This window comes from Aegilops tauschii, unplaced genomic scaffold, assembly GCF_002575655.3.
Source record: "Aegilops tauschii subsp. strangulata cultivar AL8/78 unplaced genomic scaffold, Aet v6.0 ptg000770l_obj, whole genome shotgun sequence".
In the NCBI taxonomy this organism is placed as follows: domain Eukaryota; kingdom Viridiplantae; phylum Streptophyta; class Magnoliopsida; order Poales; family Poaceae; genus Aegilops; species Aegilops tauschii.
The window spans coordinates 57,501-73,675 of record NW_027332999.1 but is presented as its reverse complement, the minus strand read 5'-3'; the positions used below and the strand labels follow the sequence as shown (position 1 = coordinate 73,675).

General features: G+C 44.1%; 1 non-coding gene across 1 annotated transcript; it reads right to left on the bottom strand.

Annotated features, from left to right (window-relative positions):
- Nucleotides 1–13,867: 13,867 nt before the first annotated feature.
- On the bottom strand, nucleotides 13,868–13,942 carry TRNAP-UGG (transfer RNA proline (anticodon UGG)). Its single transcript has one exon. It is a non-coding gene; the product is annotated as a tRNA-Pro (tRNA).
- Between the last annotated feature and the right edge of the window lie 2,233 nt (nucleotides 13,943–16,175).

Below are 16,175 nucleotides of genomic sequence, written 5' to 3'. Positions count from 1 at the left end.
GTCCCGAGGGAACTCTTTTTCTTCTATTCTAAGTTTTGATTGCACGAGCAGCATAACAACATAACAGTTTTGTGTAAGGAAGTAAGGAAAGACTCCTTTCTGAAATTGAAGGACTTAATTAGCCTGTCGTATATAACAGATAATGAGTCTCAAAGAGAGTTTCCAATGGGTTACATCAAGTTCCATTCCCAGTATGCGAAATCAGTAAACACGAATATCTGTATATAAGAAACTTCTATTCCAATCCACAATCGGTCCAACAAGGCAACTGTCGTCAACTAGATCAATCAGGAATAAGCAATATGTCGTACCCTATCTGTCATATTTGCTTTTCGGTAAAGGGTACACACGACTTTATTTTGACTTATTCAATTCTCTGTCTTGCTAAACACAAATCCTTCTTTTCTTGTATAGACGAAATAAAAATGAGAACTAAGTAGGTTTCGACCCATTAAAGGAGTCAATGGCACGCACACAAAGCAGGAGGAAATCGGTACCCCGCGAGGCTGGCGAAGTCGGCACAAGAAGTAGGCGGAGTAGAGGCAGCAGTTGCGGGCTCAGGTGCGGCTAAATCGCAATCAATATTCCCGTCTGGGGTTGGCGGAGTTGGTAGAAAGCACGGTTGGCGATAAGCTGGTACTAGTTTCATTCTTTCTATTCCAAAATCCAATACCCGGAACTGGTAAATCAAACAATGTAGGCACACGTTGGCACAGTTCTGTAAATAAGAGATGTCTCATCCGGTTGAGCTGTCGCAATCAGTCTTTCTCTTCCTTTCTTAGTAGCAGATCCAACATGACTGTATTAAACCTTAAGCAATCAGGGTTAAGCTAGCTCATTGCCTGAAAGTGGAGCTCGTATTATACACCTTGACCCCCACCTTTTTTGAATCCTTCCTCCATATATATTGTTATATAAGATAAGTCCCATAACTGCCTCATTCAGATCGATTCCAGTCGCCGCTACGGTCACATCAATCCGTTATGGCTCGGACCCTCTTAGCAGCTGGATCCTTCGGGAAGCCATAGTAGGGATTACGTCAGTACATTCTTAGGCGAGCAGTGGGTTATATCACCCCTATTTTGTTTTTGACCTTATTTCTTTTTTAGGCATGGGACCAAACCAAGGTTGATCGAAGTTGAACATTCCTATGGAACTCCCCTTCAGACGACTTCTCTGCGCTTGCCCAGCACCTTTCGTTTTATGGACCAGGACCAATTTCACCTCAGACCATGGTCAAGTCATAACTGACTGGATAACGTTCTCTCAAGGACCTGCAAAACTCTCTAATGCGGATGATCAAACGTTGCTTCAGATGTGTATGAGAAGGAAGCGTCTCACAGGACTCTTAGATAGAAACCAGCATAGTCTATGAATTAGCATGAACAGTTTCTTGAACTTGGTTGCACTCGTAAAGCGAGCGTGAAGAGAGCTGCGAAAGAAGCCCACGGAACGGAGCGGTTATTTTTCCTGACTAGCAAGTGGACAGGCTCAGATGGCGTAGCTGATGTGTCATGCTAGGTATCTTTTATTGGCCAAGTCAGGCAGGATAGTCAAGTAAGAAAATAGACCATAAGCCATCCTTTATCTTTTTTTTTCTAAGAAAGGAACAATAAATAGCTCATAGTTTCCTTGCAACTGCCCTAAGAGTTGTTCTTCTATCATCAGCGAGAGTTTACTTTGCTGTCGATGCAGGCAATAATAGATAGATTTCTGTACATAGTTGGGCCCAGGCTAAGAAATAAATAATAAATGGATTCCTCCCCCTTTAGCATATGCTTATGTAGCACTCCTATTTTGAATAAGCTTATGGGCAAATACTAGAATATGCTTTTCTCCATTCGGAGATTTATATTCTGTCTCCTTATTTTTGAAAATAAGTTTTTAAGCAAGTGAGCAAGCCATACCATTCATCCTCCACCTCCTCGTCCATGAAGTCCGTTGACTTTCTTTTTCCGGTAAAGGCAGCATATGCCCTAAGAGCCTATTTTTCCACATCAAGAGGAAAGTCCCACACACAACCCCAAAAGAATAAACTGGATGGACCCCTATTCGCGCGCCTATGGACCGATGGTTCCCAACCAGTAACTAGTGCCCCCCCTATGGACCACTCCTATGTAACTCCAACAGAAAAGGGAGACAGAATATAAATGGAATATTATGGGCTTGCTCACCCTAAGCAACTGAAGGAAACTCGTATAGAAATACAGGTTTTGCTTCCGCATAAGAAAGGTCGCTACAAAGCTGGCTCACAGCAGTTCTCTCCTCTAGAGTGTAAAATCATGGATGGAGCTTGATGCAGCAGCCACTAGATTCCTACCTTTAGTGCTTGCCAATGGATGGTCCTTCTTTCCCTTCCGATACAAAAAAACGATTTATTGGCCTTCTCACTAGTGGTCTCAATCCTTGACTCCAGTATGTATCTCATATCAGGTGCCCTACTCCTTTTTATAGATAGATGCGTCTGGAGACTGATAACGCTTGTGATCTCTTTCTTTTTCTATTGGTTAAGGAATGCTAATAATGAAATAACTGATAGAGCTGCTAATGGATTTCATGTCCCTCTTGATCTCCATTCTCATTGGACGTTTTGACTTAGTAGCTATGTGATTTTTCACTTTGATCCGCGTACTTTATTTCTTCTTTCACTACTTCCTTTCGTCTCTCTTCTTCGGGCCCTGTATTGGGAACCATTCTTTTCCCGGTTCCCGTTAGAATAGCATTCCTTCCATTCTGCCAACCAACCATATCTCTTATCCCTAGCTCGGCTCTTTTAGAACCAATTTCCATCTTTCCACTGACAGCTGCGAAGAGCTCCCCTTCACTAGGTATGGTTGTTTTTGGTTCATAATGGTGGTCTAGGAGAACCCGAAACTAGAGCACACACGGGATATGCATTTTTTTCTATGGTTTGTGATTGTTGCAACCACCTGTCTCTCTTTTTTTTTACTTTATCAGATATTTCATAAAACGAACTCTCTATGGATCCCCACCATAGAAGGGCAACAAGAGCTAATGGACTCAGTTAGGGCAACAGATGATAACGACTCGTCAGGTTCGAACTGACATTATTTATATACTAAGACCTATATTCCATGAAGGAGTCGCGAAACTTCTGTTAGGTTCTTATCTTAGATTCCGTCTATACGGAGCATATGTTGGTTTAGAATTGCTCGGGAATTCATTGATAGTGACTTTTGAAGTTCTAGGTTTTCTAGTCTACTCCTCTTTTTTCTCGATCGAGCCGCTTTCCCTCATTCTACTCGTCCAGCCCTCTTCACGAACTTGTACAATCAATGCCACAAAGATAGCAAACTCGATTATCGAATATATAAGGAAAGGGGCGACGGTTTGGCACCAGATATCCGGGGGTGTGGAAAGAGCAGCTGTGAAAAGCGGAAAAACCATCAAAAAACGACGATTGCTCGTGAAGGTTTCCACAGAAAGACCCCTTGGTTCTGGCAAACAGATCACAATTACAGGTACCTGGGAGCATACCGATGGAATGAACAAAATACGAACAGTTAACATAATATAGTCATAGATCTTAGGTTGTAACTTGATCATGAGCGAATTTGTTGATGTTGCACCCACGAAGTATGGAAAGTGCCAAACATTGGGAACTACCCGGGGAGGAGTTAGGAGCAGGAACAAGGAGAAGCGAGAACCACTTAAATGGAGGATTCTATTGTATTTCTGCCTTTGTTCCCCATAGCAACTGGGGATCGAAAAGCACCAAATTTGATGACTTATTAAGGGAAAGACGAAGTAAGAGCATGCTATTGAAGACGTTGCAACATATGTCGGGGGGGCCTCCGTTGATTGTGTACAAACAAAATACGAGTCCAAAGGTAGGGTAATAAAGGGTTTAGCTAATGGAGAAATTGACTCTTCCGGGAACCAGTAACGCGTAAACCATGTCAAACCAAGACCGATCAATATCCGAACGGAACGGATTCGAACTTCTCCTAGAAAAGTTTCCGGTGCGAAATTCAAAAAAATGAGTAATTCAAAGGAAAAATGAATTTGAGGCATGCGCCGGACTGAAGAGACTGATTCCTTTCTCCGGGACCATTTCTTTGTTTGCGTCAGAGAATCCCGCACCCTGTTTGCAATCAATGCAAATTAACATTGCTCAAGACCCCGAGAAGGCCCTGATAGAAGTGGGACCGTCTCTTCTGAGCTTTGAAGTCCCTTTTCCATTTCCGTAATTCCTTTACGACAAAATCCCCTGCTAATCCCCCAGCACGCAGTTGTCCAACCTGGGTTTTTAGATAGTGGTTGATTGCCCTGGATTCGTAACTACTACCCTCGCCCCCCCAACATCTTTTTATTACGATTCGCTCATTTTGAAGGTTCGTTCTGCTTTTGGTCTTCAAGAAATTCAGAATATTTCTGAATTCCCGTTTTTGCGCTGGGTCAAGCGTGTCCCCCTCCAGAAAATCCGTAATGGGATCGTCCTGAGCAGGCGGGGCGTCCTGAGCAGGTGGGGGTCCAGAATCAATTCCAAAGTCCAGTGCCAACTTCATGATCAAAATCAACTATCACCTTCTCGGGACTCGACCTGGAACTTCTTGCACTTTAATATGCCTCGTTCAATGAGAAAGCATCTGATCGAAGAGCAGCACTAAAGAAGCACGCTAGACTTCCTACTTTTGGGGTTTTTAAGGTGACCGATGCCTTTCAAAAGTGTGCTTTGGGCCCATCCTTAGTACTTGACGCAGAATGGAGCTAGTTATCCATTTTCAAAAGCGGATTCGGTGGTTCAAGAAGTAGAATTATGCATAGATTGCCGAAAGAAAGACGAATAAAGACGAATGGAAAGGCCTGTGGACATGACCAAAACAAGGGCTAGTAGCACTTTTCTCAGGAATTGCCCCTGCAGACGGAGGACAAAGGGTTTTCATCTCGCGAAGAATCAGCAGTTGTGTTGTATATTGACTAAGCTAAATACCATTTTCACTACTTTTGGCCACAGGCGAGATAGAGTTTTTTCTTGAAATTGAGTTCGGACCGATTACTCATAGAAAATGACTACAAAGCAAGGCGAAAGCATGGAGAATTCAATACTGACGAGAAGGTATTAGTTAGTGGGTGCAAACGAGCTTTTCCAACCAAGCTAGCGTGTGATTGCGATGAAATACTTTTGGGCGGGGCATTACCGATACTAAGATGAAATTCGAAATGAGAAAGGGCTTCGAGCCTCATGCTTTCCTGTTTTATTTGGTTGGGAAATGGCTCTTTCCTGATCTCTTTTTTAAATAATTCTATCTCTGTTTGCTAAGTATGTCAATTTCTCCTTAGTAACAAGGCCAAAACCGGGGTTTTACAAGTTTTGACTCATTTTTGACCCGTTTGGATCATCCCGATCGTGCCGCCGTGGAGTCTTATCTTTGTCTGGCTCCGATCTCTGGAAGCGATTAAACTTCTTCTGCGGGTTATTCTTCTACTGCTTATTGCCGGACCCTTCTTTCCTCTTATACGGATTGGGAAAGTATTTCTATTATACGTATATTCTTAAACACATGACACCTTAGGCGCACACTTTATTCGGACAGTGGGGCACGATGCTCTAAAAGAACTTATTGAAAAAAAACATAGCGGTAACGGCTGTTTTAGAAAGCACCTCTTCCTTTCCTGAAACTCAAACAACCTACTAGGCTACTAAAAGGCTAATCCAGACGAAGAAGATAGCGAGAAAACGACTCCTCAAGCCGAAGTAAGGGCGGGACCATCTTCTTTTCTGACCGTTTGGAGCTGCTCACAAGGCCTAAACCTTCCTGTAATCCCTGGAGCTTCGTCAGAGCCTTTTCCTTCCCCACAGGCCAGAGCTCAATTTACCTTCGCCACAGCTCTAAAATAAGGAGAATCAGCTCAAGATAAAAGGGCTCGCACTCAATTGATCCGGGTCAACACTTCCTGTATCTGGTTTCGGCTTTATTTTGACTCCTTGTAGGGGCTCATGACAGTCCTGTAGGGGATCCAAAGGCTTTCGAGCAGTAGCGGCAGCGGGGCGGGAGAGTTGGTTATTCAATTGATCCTCTGATGTTGGCCCTTCTGCATCATCCAGCAAGGCTCGGAAGTCTGAGCTATTAAGGTGCGGTTGACGGATAAGAGGCCTTCGATATGTTAAGGGAGAGAGGGGAGAGTCATTCCAGAGTTGGGTGGGAATCGTTGATAGAAATTTGGATTTTCCCTGAGGTACGATAGCGTCTGAACTAAAGAAAGGGAATATGGAAAGTGAATGTGGTAAAGGATACCAAGAGTAGGTTCCCTGAATGATTTTTAGGCGTATTTTCTTTGCACAAATAAATCTATAAAGAAAATAGGATGGATCTTCCACCTATGCTATGAGTGAATCTTATCATCACTGGCGAGTGGTATCGTATCACCGTCTTCGTCCTGAAAACATCTGCAGAGCTAAGCCAGTGTAGGCTTTGACACTACTTATATTCGCTACAAGTATTACACTCGCTTCGCTACACTCTTCTCTTATGCTTCGCGCTTCGCATAGGCTAAATAAGCCGCTCATCCCTGGCGAATCCTACCCACATAGGAATGCGGAACCATCGGGGAAAGGCAAAACATATTCAATCCCAGGAGAGAAGTCACTGGTTCGATAGGACCAGGGAGAGGACCCTGATCACCTTGCCAACGAATTCAAGGCCTTAGGAAAATCATCCTACAATGGACCGTAGGGACTGAGAACGAAGAAGACATAAAAATAAGGTTAGGGGGGATAAAAAGAAAACCTCCTCCCATTCAAAGTCGTCTTCAAGTACCTTTTTGATTCTTTACCGAGTATGGATGGATCAACTATAGGTTCGAGTTTAGCCAAGATACGTACACGGCTAAGTGTATGAAAATCCAAGAGAGAATCATAAAATCTAAAAGCTAGGAAGGAGAAGACCGGGTGATTGAATATGACTTGCTAACAGATCCTACTCTTCCTTAAGCGCTAGTTCTATTCACGATGGTTCAGTTTCGAGAGCAGCTAAAGTAGTTACCTAATAAGATAGATGAATATTCCACGATCTACGATTATAAAAATCTTCTTATAGAAGTCTAGTTCTTTCTTCTTTTAGAAAAGGAAGTCTTGCTCTCCTTTCTTGCCGCTACTTGCGTTGCGAGCCAATCTTCAAACTGTTACGGAGAAGTCGTTTACTGATTAGCTGCTTGAACGTGGAAATATTTCGGCATATCTGCTCTTAGGTTAGTACGAGAACTCGACTCTACTCGTGCTATAGTCGAGGATGTACTTATACTACTCTAAAGAGGGATCAATTAATGGGGTGCATTTTTCTTAGGGCAATTCTAGGCAAGACCTTGAATCACAGGGTTTGTTCCTGGCAACCCAGCATTCTTTATCTTGGCGTAGATTGGTGTGATGGGACGGATGCCGTGAAAAAGCTTTTTTCTTTGACCGGAATCAACAGGTGTGAACCCATCTAGGATGAGTCAAACATAGGGGGAAGGGCCTCCTGGCAATATCCGGCATACTAGTAATCGATTATTTGGCCTTTTGCGATCGAACAACCTATGAACAGTTGTAGCCTACATAACCTACCTACCCAGACCAAGGGAAGAAGGTATCAGATCACTGTAGTTCTAGACCCCTTTTTTCAAATAAAGGAAGTGACAACGTTTGCCCGAAGAGGTTGAATCAATAGTAAGAAGATACCACCCAGGCACAGAATCCGAAATAACAATCAGGAATAGGACTAGGAGAATGAGGTCTAATTTACGGAGGAAAGCTGTAATTGGGCTTAGTGCTCCGATTGCGCCTTAGGACTAGGACTGATAGGTAAATGCCCCTTACTCAACCAATGAAGGCGGGTAGGGCTTTTCTTTCTTTTGTTTAGGATTGGCAAGAGGATGGCTGCCTCGGCTTCAAAGCTGTTAGAGAATGCGCTCTTATCACTACAGGGACGCGAGAGAAATTCCTCGAAGGTAGTATTAAAGGGATGGGGCATTACCGGTGTTAGCGACGAAGGGATTGTTTGCAAGAGAAGGTTGCCCTGTTAAGATACGAACAGGGGGCATGCCACGCATAATAGTAAAAAAAGGGCAGAGAAGAGGATTGAGGGACAGAAGGAGCTGGAGGCCAACAAGGAATAGAAGAAGCTGTTCCACTCGTAGCTCTTCTTCTTTTTTTAAAGCTTAACTCACATTTCGGGAGCGGATGCTGCTCGAGCTAAAGATATGCCCCCAACTCTTGAACAGCTCTCACTTGCCTTGGCCGATAGCTTAGATGACCGACCGTTAGGCATGGTTACCAATGATTTCACAGTATATATCTTGTTTGGTGAGCCAACCGGCTTCACCCGAGGATGAAGGTAGTAGAACAAAGAGGAGCCGCATCTTTTCCTGGCCGGAGAGGAATCAAGGTCCATCTCATTAAGGCCGAACATTTAGTCTCGTTCCCGATAACAATAGGGAACATCTGGTCTTGTTTGGTTTTTCTTTCAAGGATTTTTTCTTTCTTGCAATTCTGCGAACTTTGAATGCATCATTTCCTCCATTTCTCGGAACTTATCGCGGAATCTAGGCCCACTAGGACTCGGCGGGATTTCTGGTAAATCAAGCTCTCTCAGGGGTGGAAGCCAGCCCCCACTACTCGATGTTATCACTCTGCAGGATTCGACAATGGATTTGTCTTCCTCAGTCTCTTCGAACTTTTCCAATCCTGCTATTTTCCCCAAGTCTTCTTGAGTAATATGATCCCTGAGGGTCAATCCTTTCCCTTCCCCCCTTTGCCCTTTCAAATGAAAAAGAACTACCAATGCAAAAAAATGAAATGAAATGAACAATTGCTACTTCTTTATTAAATTACACCGAAAAGAAAGTCTGTAAAAAACAAGAGCCAACCTAAAACTTAACTACCCCTTGCCCTCCCACTGAACCCTTCTTTCTATCCAAAAAAAGGAAGAGCGCACCAAAAAAAAAAAATAATCCAGAAAAAACTCCGCAACTTACGCTCTCATTGCAGCGGCACCTGTTAAAGTGGCGGCAAGAAAGAAAAGACCAAAAAGAAGGTTTTTTTAATACCTCTGACGAACCGAACCAAGCAGTCTGATCATCCTTGCCCGTCCCCCTCTTCTGTCAACCGTTGAAAGAGCATAGCCCAGGAATGAACCATATCGATCCAAGGTTGCAAGGAAAGAAGAAAGGTAAACCAGACCATAGGAATCTTCTGATGAAGTCAATCAGAGAGGACGGTTAGGTTCTTTGTTGCCTCATCTGCTTAGCTTATAGAATTACACGGTTTATCACGATAGACATTCCAATCAATGGTTGGACGATCAATACCATCGAACTATTCCATTCCACTGCTGAATGACGGAAACGGAAGCTTTTTCTTACTGATGGACTGATCCTGGGAGTTCAGACTGACGGTTAGATGGTTGTTCGCTTGTGTGCTTATTTTCCTTCCCCACTCAAAAACAAGTGTTACAGAATGTTCTTCAATTCAAATAGGTATGATCCCGTCCATCCTTCCAGAGCTAGGCACCTGCTTCAGAATGAGAATCTTCGACAGAGATCGTTCCTTCAGTTTAGCAATCAATTAGATCCATACTGACTTAGCTTGAAGCATGGCTTGCCGTTTCGAGGCTCGATGCTACTCTTGGGAACATTATTGATACATCGACTTTCAAGCATCTCGTAGTTGAGCGGTACTGCCATCAACAGTACCAAGATGGAAAGGGACTGCTGAACATGGATAGAACGAGAGTCGAACTCGCATGTCTCTCTTTTCCTGTTAGTTAGGAAAGAAAGCCGATATAAACAGCTCCATATTAGCGAATTGCCTCTGACTACTCTTCCCAGGCTGGTCAAACTATAGGATTCCCATTCACTTAGTAAACTTATTGGACAGACGGGTCAACCACTTGACCGAGGGGAGTAAGGTTCGTCACCACAGTCCCGATAGAAGGTCGAGTTTAAAAACAAACCGAAGACAAAGCAACGAATGAAAGGAAGGACGGCTCGCTTCGCTTTACAACCAGGGCGGGTCTCGCTGCCGGATCAATGCGCAGGACGCACGATCTACAAACAACAATAGAGAGAGCCAACCAAGAACGAAAGAACCTGGAAACAAACCCGCGAGCGAATACCAAACAGAGTAAGAAGGAGGAAGGGCCGAAGGCGGCTTACTAAGCGAGAAGGCTCCAAGCAATAACGCATTAGAAGGGAGCTTGCTGCTTTGCAACCTAAGCGGTATAGCTAAGCTTACTCATCAAGGGCCGATAGATAGAGCTGCTCTTGTTGCTAATGGAGAAAGATTGGAGTGAAGTTTAGTATGCTTTCTAAGATCAGAGGAGGAAAAGAATGAAGGTGTGGGCGGGAAGGAGGAGGCAAGGCCCCCTCAATGTGTATTCGACTACTCATTACGGAACCACCGATTGATCCGATTAGACTTCCCGCGGGGTAGCGCGGGGAACTTGCTGAATCAACTCCTTGGAATCGGAGGCCTGACTGAGGGTCAATCCAATGGTAACCTCAACCTAGGAATGCCTGTTTCACTTCCTTGACAGAGCCAACTGAGATGCTCTGTCTCGATGTTGACCTAACATGGATTGATTCTAAATTATGAATCAAAAATCCTGATCTCGCAAAGGATCCGCAATAGCTGTGTGTACTCGAGGACTCTTAGGGAAAGAAAAGCACTTTTCTCTCTCAGCAGTTAGACCGGCTATGGGTGGGTTGGTTATATACTGCGCCTTCCTTCTTCGAACCTTTTGGTATGTATTGCCCCCTAACTATAGATCAGATCCACCGGACCAGAAACTCAATTCCGCACTGCTGCTGAGTCGTCGGACTTATCCACCTCAGGGATTCGTGGAATTTCCGTTTTTGAATTGCGTTGGGGGAAATCTACCAAAGCTAGGCAGATAGATAGACTCCTTTCCCGCTGCTAAGGGAGAGCAAGAAACTAAATCAAATGATTGTTTTTTTTCACCAGCGCCCTTTTTTTGCGGGTACTAAGAGTCCTCTCACTACCAACCAGCAGACATCATCATCTGGCTGGGTCTTGCCGGTATCAACAACGAGAAAGAAGAACCAAATGGAAACAGCAACTAACTATGGCTCTTGGCCCAGACAACGTCCTAGGCGTAGGGGAGATCAAAACAAGAAGTCACGCCTAGACGACGACGCCCGTCCTGGGCTGCAGTAAGTAGATCGAGAGGTCGTTCCGCCCCTTGTCCCCGAAGATGGGTAATATGTTCTCATACAATGTTGCTCCAACTTTTTTCTAGAGGGCCTAGCTGGCGAGCGATCCCAGTCCGCGGCAGAGAACAAGACAGCAAGCGAGCGTACCTTTGTTCGCTTCTTTTCCACCAAGCACAGAAGTTTAAGGAGAACTGTAGGTCGGTGGCTACCTAAGGAAACTCCGATTCGATCCGCCCCCCCGGCTGGGAGGCATCTACCTCATCCCGATCACAAGGAGAGGTTCACCATGATGGGGGGTCAGGTACTTTAATTCTTTGCGTTCCGGAAAGAATGAAATGCATAGGGGACCATCCTTTTTTTTGCGGCATGCTCTCTGATTTACGGATTCGCAGGGGGCCGAGGGCCAACCTTAGTTGACTGACAATGACAAAGGCTTGCGAAACAAAGTAGCGCCTTTGAAATGGAATCTTAATTAACTATCAGTGGTGCGAAGCAGCTTAGCCCCGGGGAGCTAAAGGTTATACCTTTGTAAGCGAACTGTGGTTCTTCTATGTAGGGTATTCCTCCTTTACTCTCTTAATTAACGTCGAGCTAAGTGACTTTGTGTAGCGTAGTAGAATGAAGGCTACGTACGCACCGACACTCTCTTATCCCTAAGCCTCTTCGCTAACTCGCTCGCCTACAAAAATGAGTAGGCGAGGCTAGGCAAACTCAGCCGCTGACTTTGACTGTACTGTAGTAGACTTTCTAGCCTTTTATTTTAGAACCCTTTCTCATGTTCTTTCATCCATCAAGTAGGCGAACCGTCAGGTCCTTAGTAGCGTTGACAAAGAAGAAGAGCCGGTGAAAAAAAAAAAAAGAAAGCTAGAATTTCCAATAGTGAGACCAGCTTGACAAGCTACCTTTCCTCTTGATATGAGGTGCGAAGAGAAACATCTCTTTTTTATGACTTCCACTTCTCGATCCCGGCCCGGAAAAGTGACCGACCCCTTGATGAATGAAAGAAAGGGTTTATGAGCCCTAGCCCTGTAAGCCCACACCTGTGTAGAGTAGATCGTTCAACACCTGCGGCACAAACCCATTTTTGACCAATTGGTCCGTATATCATAGGCGACCGAACGGCCGCCCCCCGTCTTACTAGACCAACCTGCTATAATTATTCCATAAACACCTAGCGAAGATATGGCAAACAAATAAAGTAGCCCTATGTTCGGATCTGACAATACCATACCATAATCAAAAGGTACAACGGCCCAAGCGACCAGACTTAACATAAATGTAGCCACTGGAGCCATTCTAAAAAGGGAGAAATTAGCACTACTTGGTGAAATAGGTTCTTTTAGAATCAATTTCAAACCATCTGCTAGAGGTTGTAACAATCCGAACGATCCCACTACATCAGGACCCTTTCGACGTTGCACAAAAGCCATTACTTTACGTTCAGCTAGCACTAAAAAGGCTACTCCTAGTAGAAGTGGTAGAATTAAACAAAGTATTTCCGCTGGAACAGCTATGTACGTTTTCGATTTTCTATTCACTCATGATCGGGCCTGACCTGGTCGACCCGATCAAACTATTTCACTTATGATCTGGCCTGGTTGACCCAATCATGATATTGAAGGATGGGACCTTTTATCGAAAAACTCCGGATCCCGAGAAGTTTTGAAGATGGTGCTCCTGTTACGTTACTTCGAATGGAATCCTCACTTGACTAAGCATAAGCGAAAACGTGGCTGAGAGTAAGCAATCCCCTTTCCTAGTGGTTGAGTCATGATCAGAAATATTGCGAAAGAAAGTGAAATGTCCTATCGTCGTCCCAATTTGGGTAATCCACGATGTCTCCATTTTATGTATCCATCTTGACTCGTTTTCGGTGTATCGATAGTTCGTTGTATTACACTTTGAACTAACCTAGAGGCCGTGCTTAGGCGAAAATCGATATCAGTGAAGTAATCCCGGAACTCTAGAAATCGTGAAGAATTTATTCCATTTTGTTAAATATCGCGAATATAGTGGAAAAAACTCTAGAACATTCCTTTGAATGGAATTGTTCATTGGGTTCGACTTGTTGTTCGACAAAATAGAAAGCTGTCTCTCGTATGTTATTGTAAGGTGATTCATTCATAATATTTCTTATGTGCGGTTTCAAGATGCTAAAAAAGTAGATTTGGTAATCGGCTTTTGAGCTCCATTATGTGGACTTCATCAATTTGTGAATTATGGACTTGGCGGTAGTGGTCAATACTAACTGCACCGTCTAAATGCTCCCTGACCAAGTTTGCGTACTCGTCAGGGTTGAGTTGAGGGGGCAGCCCGTGCGCTAATTGGGCTTCGAGGTGGCTATACGCGAAAAAAGCTCGCTTTCTACTGAGGCCTGTTCTGTCCTAAACTGTTCCAGAATGTTATTTGTTTCATAGGAAGATTCCAAAAGCACATTGATGCCGAAAGAATCTTCGGAACCGGTGGAGAGGCTATTCTGATTGAAGGCTAGACAAATAACATGACTGAGGTATGTAAATAAAACCTGTGAAATAGCTATATAATATGATCTAAATATAGAAGAATACCAAAGATAATGGATTGACAAATAAGCTTTTTAGCTTTCTTTTTCTTTTGTGCGCGCTTTTCGCCTGCCTTCCCGACCGCGGATAGGCTACGGGGCTTTGCACTTCGGCCCCATTGTGTGAATACCACATCAAGGTGACAGGATTCGAACCTATGGCCCTCTGTACCCAAAACAGATGCGCTGACCAGACTGCGCTACACCTCGTCTCCCCCTCAGAACATATGGATCTACCCGATCCATAAAGAAAAGAACCACCGCTTTTAGGAAATTTTGACAATTCTCTTTCACTTGCATTTTCTTTCGTGAAGGCTCGCTCTCGTTCTTCTTACATCTTGCCCTTTTTTCTTGAGAATTGTATCTGTGGCTACTGCTGTTTTGCCAGTCTGTCTGTCCCCAATAATGAACTCTCGCTGACCGCGCCCTATAGGGATCATCGAATCGATAGCAATAAGCCCTGTTTGAAGAGGTTCGTATACGGAACGCCTGGAAATTCTACTTGGAGCAGGAGATTCAATTAAGCGAGATTCGGAAGCTACAATTTCGCCTCTCCCATCAATAGGTTTAGCCAGAGCATTTATAACACGACCCAAGTTATATACGCTCACGGGTATCTGAGCAATTCTTCCTGTTGCTTTTACAAAACTTCCCTCTTGATGCTAAACCATAGCTCTAACTGAGTCAAATTCCACAATTTCTAAGAACGATATGCTTTTTTGCATTTTCCACTGTGAAAGCTTCTCTCAATCCCTCCCTAGTCCTTTCTTTCCTGGGCACAGGCTTACCTGGTTGACCGCCCACATTCATTCATTGTTCGTTCTGTTGTGGAATCGAACCACAGAGCTAGCGCAATTGGGATTTAGAGTCCCATGCGTGAAACTAAAGAGGATTTTCAGTCCTCTGCTCTACCAGCCAGAACCTAGAAGGACACTTCACACCCGATTTGACACAGCTAGACTGGAAACACTGCTTGTCAAGAGCACAGACCCCAGTATAGAATACTTTTTTGAGTATGTTGGTAAGGTCCGGTCATCCGCTTCTGTGCTTGCACTTCTGCGTAACTAGGGGTGCAAGTCCAGTACAGCGTACTTTCATAATTGAATCAAAAGCGTCGATACATGAAAAATCTCTATATACGATATTTATGACACAGAATGTTGTTCTTTCAACATGATTCCTCAACAATTTTTTCATTGTAACTGACTCTCCGTTCTCTCCGTTCCACTTTGGTTTTCGACTAATAATTACCATGATGAATTTCTCTTACTGCTTGGTTCCGCATTGGATTTTGGAAACTTTTGTTTAGAAAGTGGTGTCACGACCGTGGGGATCAAATGGATGGTTCAGGAAAGTCTAGTGAAGCGGCACGGTCTAATCATATAGATGACCATAGTGGTATGGTTCCATAGAAAACTACTGGAGGCCATTACCGCCACCGAAATGGTTTCCATGCTCCGTTGGATGATTTGACGATATCGCAGTATCAAGCTAGAACGGTTTCAATTTGTAGGACGGGAAAGAAACCTCATCCTTTGGTGCACACTAACCGATGAAGCTCAACCCTCTCTCGAACTGAGCTATTTCCGCTTTTTCGAACAAAAAGTTCGAGTAGTTCAGTGAAAAAACGGTCAAGCTTTCTTCCATCCTTCCTAGCTCCTCGAGCTTGCACCCGCTCGACGCCTTTTTCATTGTTCGTTCTGAGGTGGATTCGAACCACTCTCTCCGTTTGGATTTCGAGTCCAAAAGGCCCGGCGAAAGAGGATTTTCAGTCCTATGCCCGCTGCCAGCCAGAACGGGATTTTTCCACTTCACACCCACACAATCGGGATTTGATGAAATAGCTACGTTTTTTTCTTATTTGATTCGGATACTGTCAATCTACTGTCCATCTTTCTCTTTAGTTTTCTCCTTTCTTTCTCCTCAACCTATCTCCATTGGATGGACTTACGAAAGAATAATATCTAATCTCCCCATCGCGGTTAGGATCCCATGAACCAGGAGCGCCAGCACCGGTTCCTCGATCTTCCTACTGGAGGCATGGTCATGGCTTTCATTCATTCATTTCATTCTTTGTTCTGTTGTGGAATCGAACCACTCAAAGGATTTAGAGTCCTTTTACCAACCAGTCAGAACCAATATTTCTCTGTTATATTCTGTTTTTTCTTTGTCAGCTAGCACAATTTGGATTTCGAGTCCAATGCGCTAACGCTTTCTTTAGTTTTCTTGCTTGATTTTTATACGATTTTTTGAGCAACTAGCGCGAAAGCCGTTGCGCGTTAGCGCATCCGTTTTCTTGCTCTTTCTCCGGGCTTTGACCATGTCTCCCGAACAATTTCAGTACATATGGCGCAAGACGATTCCACATATATATCGAGGTCGGAATGGGATCGGGTGTTTTCACGTCTCACCGTAGTGCCCGGTTTGTCTTGATTGGTGATTG